This window comes from Dysidea avara, chromosome 2 (genome assembly GCF_963678975.1).
Source record: "Dysidea avara chromosome 2, odDysAvar1.4, whole genome shotgun sequence".
NCBI classification, from domain to species: Eukaryota; Metazoa; Porifera; class Demospongiae; order Dictyoceratida; family Dysideidae; genus Dysidea; species Dysidea avara.
The window spans coordinates 23,175,855-23,181,782 of NC_089273.1; the positions used below are offsets into that span (position 1 = coordinate 23,175,855).

General features: G+C 37.8%; 1 long non-coding RNA gene across 1 annotated transcript; it reads right to left on the reverse strand.

The window, feature by feature from the left end:
• Window positions 1–1,179: 1,179 nt before the first annotated feature.
• Window positions 1,180–1,636, reverse strand: LOC136243704 (uncharacterized). Its single transcript, XR_010694964.1, has 3 exons — window positions 1,402–1,636; window positions 1,287–1,343; window positions 1,180–1,232 (listed from the first exon to the last, which is right to left on the reverse strand). It is a non-coding gene; the product is annotated as an uncharacterized lncRNA (long non-coding RNA).
• Window positions 1,637–5,928: the final 4,292 nt, after the last annotated feature.

Below are 5,928 nucleotides of genomic sequence, written 5' to 3' on the forward strand. Positions count from 1 at the left end.
TGTGATGGATGGCCTGATAATGTTGGCCAGATATTTTCTCTGTTGACTTTGTTACATATCAGCCACTAAGGAGTAAGCACAATTCCTTCATTACATGATTGGGCAAAGTTTGCCTCTACCCAGTATTTGAGCGTTTATTATTGATTACTCTACATAGTTAAGTAATAAATAATTGTAATTTAGTTAATTATAATTAATGTATAGCTGTACATTTCTGGCTATGGGGACAAGTTACCCACAGACCTTTGATGCAGGTTCTCTTCCTTCAAAAAGCATTATAAATAAAAATAATTACATTTATATTATTATCTTTTCCTGTGTTAAAAAGTCAGCACAGTCTGTAATTTCATGTCTGGGCTCAAATCGTATCTGTTTCTATTTTGAAGTCTATCTCTTGCCATACCCACCACCCCTACCCTCCACCCGTTTGCGAGTACTCGTGATAGTGTTTCTCTCGTTTAACTGCTCAGATTATCTATACTATATTATGGGAAACTTTGTAAACACCTACAAGTATTTGAAGTGGTATGAAAGGTAATAGATTGATGTATCTTTTGTGGAAACTGCATACGCGTGCTTGCTATCCTGGGAAAGTTATGCTGACTTGAACCATTAACTTCAAAACTTCTTATGTGCGATTTGGATAGTTTTTCAAAATTAAAATCACGCATACTACAAGAAAAATACGTAGGTATTTATATGAAAAGTATTCGAAGAAGGAAGGCTAAAATCGATTAAAACTATGCACTATCTTATTCGCTTACTCGTAAAGATTTCGAAACTCTTTGGTTGCGTTTCTGTACCTTAAACGGTATGGGATATGATTAAGTCTATTATTCATGAAGCCATGATGTTATTTATTCCCAAAATACAAATCCGTTCTAAACAGTACCCCAAGTGGTTTAGCAGAGATCTACGACATCAATTGAAGTGTTTGCATACCCTGAGAAGAAAGCACAAGTGTTCACCTTCTGAACACAATGCAAGTCGACTAAATCATGCTGAAGAAATGTTCCAACAAAGTGCAGCTGTTGCTAAGTCCAACTACGAAACTACACTCATTACCAACTATGCCAATTCTTCTAATCCTGCAATATACCATTACATAAGAAGTTTTACAAAGTCAGCCACAATCCCACCCACCATCCACCTTGATGCTACCTCAGCTAACAACAGCATCTCTAGAGTAAATCTTTTTAATCAATATTTCTATTCGGTTTTTACTCCACCTTCTACAACACCACAGTATGCGAATGCAACTTCACATTCTAATGAAATGAACTCACTGGCCTTTACTGAAGAAGAAGTGTATTCAGTTTTAAGTCAGCTTGATCCCAACAAAGCTACAGGAATTGACTCTATTAGCCCCAAAATTCTCAAATATTGTGCTCCATCACTCACCCATCCATTATGCCACCTGTTCAACTTAAGTTTGGCATTTGGTGTTATCCCCCAAGAATGGAAAGTTCATCTAGTGGTACCAGTCTACAAATCAGCTGATCGATCATCCGTAAAGAATTACAGACCTATTTCCCTTCTATGTAACACATCAAAAGTTTTAGAAACTCTTATCTACAACAAAATCATTGATCATGTACTTAATAATGTTACTACCTGTCAGTTTGGATTCTTGCCTGGTAGGTCAACCACCCAACAACTTTTGCTGTATTTGAACAATATTTTCAAAGCTACTTCCCAAGGTCACCAAATTGACTCTATTTATCTAGATTTTCGTAAAGCTTTAGATAGTGTATCCCACAGCAAGCTCTTAGTTAAACTATCAAATTATGGAATAACAGGAAACCTCTGGAACTGGTTTAATAACTACCTACGTAATCGCTTTCAACATGTTAAAGTCTGCAATGTTATTTCTGATCCATTGCCAGTATTATCTGGTATTCCCCAGGGCAGCATCCTTGGCCCCCTGCTATTTCTAATGTATATAAATGATCTAACACTAGCTACACAGTTTTCTAATCTACTTTTGTTTGCTGATGACACCAAGCTTTATAAAATAATTCTTCACCCCCCTGATAATACTGATTTACAACAGGATCTAGACCAGCTATATATCTGGAGCATCGACTCTGACTTATTCTTTGGCATCAGTAAATGTATCTACTTGAGTTTTAACAACAAGACACCTACTTCCTATTCACTTGATGGTAACACACTTCCTCGGCTGCACAGTCATCGTGATTTGGGTATACAAATTTCTGACAACCTCTCCTGGGAGAATCATTACAAACATATAACTTCGAAGGCTTATAGATATCTCGGCCTCCTAAGGCGTGCTTTTAGTAACTATCACTCTGTTAAAGCCAAAAAAACTCTATACATAACTCTTGTTCGATCTCAGTTAACTTATTGCTCTCAGCTGTGGAATCCATACTTGATCAAGGACACTATTACCCTAGAAAAGATTCAGTGACAAGCAACTAAATTCATCCTTAAAGACTATGAATCTAGCTATCATACTCGTCTTCTCAAACTAGATCTATTGCCTTTAATGTATACACTGGATTTCTATGACATCATGTTTTTCATCAAAGCTCTAAAGCAGCCTTCCAACCATTTTAATATATATGATCATGTTTCTTTTAGCACTGCAAACACCAGATCATCCTCTAATAATAAACTCAACCATGTCTACACTTCTAACAATTACACCAGGAACTTCTATTTCAACAGAATATCAAGACTGTGGAATAAATTACCATCCATCGATCTAAGCCAGCCACTATCAGTCATTAAAGTCAACATCTACAAGTATCTACATCAACACTTCACACTTCATTTTTCAGCTGACAATCCTTGTACGTATCATTTTTGTTGCAGATGTAGTAATTGTTATAACGTAGGTTTATCTAGCAATTTCTCGGTACTTAAGTTTTGTAATTAAGTAAATTAAGTTTTAACTTTTTCGGGCTGCCAACACGGGTTGTTGGTTGACCCTCAATACATTTACTGTATTGTAAAGTATTAATAATTTGAGTCACGTGCGTTTGTTTACGATGCGGTAAACTTAGAAAAATTGATATAATTTTGTTATTGTTATTGTTAATTTCTGCTATAGATGTGCAAACTGACATAAGTCAGTTATAACTAGTAATTTCTCAGTGATGTAAGTCTAGCTAATTCTTATTCTTAATTACTTAGTTTCTTAATTAAGTAATTAGTCTTGCTATTAAGCAATTTCCCGGTTACCAGTACAAGTTGTTAGCAGTTCATCATTTACATACTCGCATTGTAAAGTATCAAAATAATAATAATAATAATAATCATTCCTATTGGTATTGGAGTACTTAGACCTTTACAACCAATTTACCATCAAATTACCTGGAAATAATCTTTTGTAAAAGTAACACCCCTGGGTTCAGCTCGCATCATTCGCAACGCTTAAAATAATAATAATAATAATAATAATAATATTAATGTATTACAGAATAGTAATTCCTAATGTCCACCAGTGGCTTACACTGATAGCCTAACATACACACATTAAATAATATTTGTACTCTAGATCTTCATGAGCTTGGGTAGATCTTCGAAATCTAGAACTTAAAACCTTACCAGTATAATTATTTTGTATGTGTGCCACTGTAAATTTAATAATAATAACAATAATAATAAGGCGATTTATGGGTATTTGACTTTGTAGTACTTGTTTAATTGTTGTAATGTAGCTAGCTTTTTGTTTCTCTTTGTACCTACGCTCTTTATTAGAACCAGATTTTTACTACCAATATTTGTGTACACTGTACGTCATTTACTGTTAAATTTATGAAATACTAATATTAATACACATTTTCAGAATTGGCGAGATAAGCCATTACATGGCCAGTATGTGTGGAATTTACAAGATATCAACTGTTTCAATTGCTAGATGCAATTGCTGGCACCACCGCGCCAGCTGCTAGGGAATGTTTGCTATCTCTAACTCGTTTCATGAACCATCTTTTGTCAGGAAAGGCTCCCTCTTGCTTAGCTCCTTGGTTGTGTGGTGCCCCCTTGACTGCTTTACTTAAGAAAGGTGGTGGTGTTCGCCCAATTGCTGTAGGTGAGGTCCTACTTCGTTTTGCGAGCAGCCTTTGCTGTCTTACTGTTCGGCCTTCTCTTCCAAGTATTTTTTTGCCCTAATGTCAAGTTGGTGTAGGTATTCCTGGCGGTATTGAGGGTGCTATCCACATAACTCGTCATTTTATTTCTACCCATGGTGCTGATGACTCTTTAGATTTGTTGAAAGTGGACATGAAGAAAGCCTTTAATGAATGTGATCGCTCTGCCTTTTTCACTCGTGTGTCTGAAGATTTTCCTGAGATTTCTGCCTGGGTGAAGTGGTGCTATTCACAACCAGCTGAGCTTCGCTTTGGCAATAGAAGGCTTTTGGCTTCTTCCGGGGTGCAACAGGGTGACACTCTGGGCCCTTTGCTTTTTTCACTTGTAATTTTACAGTTTTATTTATGCTGTAAATCTCCGTGACTTTGTAGAGTTAAATCTTTGGTACATTGATGATGGCACATTAGTTGGGAAGCAGTCTTCTTTATCATCTCTTTTGTCTCTTTTTGCCACTCGAGGTCCTGAGTTTGGACTACATTTGAATCTGACCAAGTGTGAATTATTTTGGCCTTCTGGAGACTTCTTTCCCAATCTCCCAACTGATATCAAGCGAGTCACAAGTTCGGAACTGCTGGGTTCTCCTCTTTGGGGTGATGACATTTTCTTTAATGATTTTCTTTCTTCTCGAATGGACAAAGTAGCATTAACTCAGGAGAAACTTTCTCTGTTAGATGACCCTCAGGTAGAGCTCTATCTTTTACGTAGTTGCCTCAGTAGTTGTAAAATTATTCACCTCCTTCGCACTGTGCCTTTCACCATCCTGAAACACTTTCTTCTTCAATTTGATCATAATCTTCGTTACTACCTTGGTAGGATTATGCAGTGCAGTCTTTTCGACACTTCTTGGAGACAGGCATCTTTGCCTTTTCGATTAGGAGGACAGGGGTTACGTGAATCTGCCTTTTCTGCTTCACCTGCATTTTTTGGGTTCATGTAACAGTGTTCGTAAATTAGCCTCCACCCTTCTTTCTGTTGATATTAATCAGCTCAGTTTCCCTAATGAGGAGGATGCTGCTACCTTACTTTCTGAATCTGGTGTTTCCAGTGGTCATTTGCTTTTCTAAGCCTCTCAGAAGGACCTGCAAGCTACATTAGACAAACATTTATTTGATGACTTATTTCTATCCTTTGGCATTCGCGATCAAGCTCGTTTGACTGCTTTGTCACACCCTTCTGGCACAAGTGGTGGCTTGCTCAAAGCTATTCCTTGAGTCAGTCTGGGTTTGGCTATCCCTTGGCCTGAATTTGCTATTGGATTACGTATATGATTGGGTGTTTCTTTGTTTCCGCTCTCTCATTTGTGTACCTGTCTTTCTACCATCAATAACTATGGTGACCATCTGTTAGGTTGCTCTCAAGGCCCAATGAGAATACGTCGACATGATGCTCTGGTAAACATCATTTATAATGCCCTTTCACAGGATCACCCTGGGGTTCTTAAGGAACTGAGAGCTTCTTATGATGATTTGTTGCGCCCTGGTGATGTTTTCATCCTGACTTCCAGCATGGTCGTCCAGCTTACTTCGATGTCTCCATACGCTGCACCACTCAGCCTGCTTTTATCTCCTCCTGTGCTTCATGTGCTGGGGTGGCTGCTGCTGCTGGAGAGGTTTCCAAGGATGAGAAGCATTTGGCAGCTGTGGAGAAGGTGGAGTCAGATTTCATTCCATTAGTTGTGGAAACATTTGGAGTTTGGACACCTTTTGCTCTAAAATCTTTACAGAATATACCTGACCGTACCACTCCTCGCAGCGGTGTCCCTCGGAAAGTTGCTAGAAAGAACTTGCTACAACAACTGTCTGTGCAACT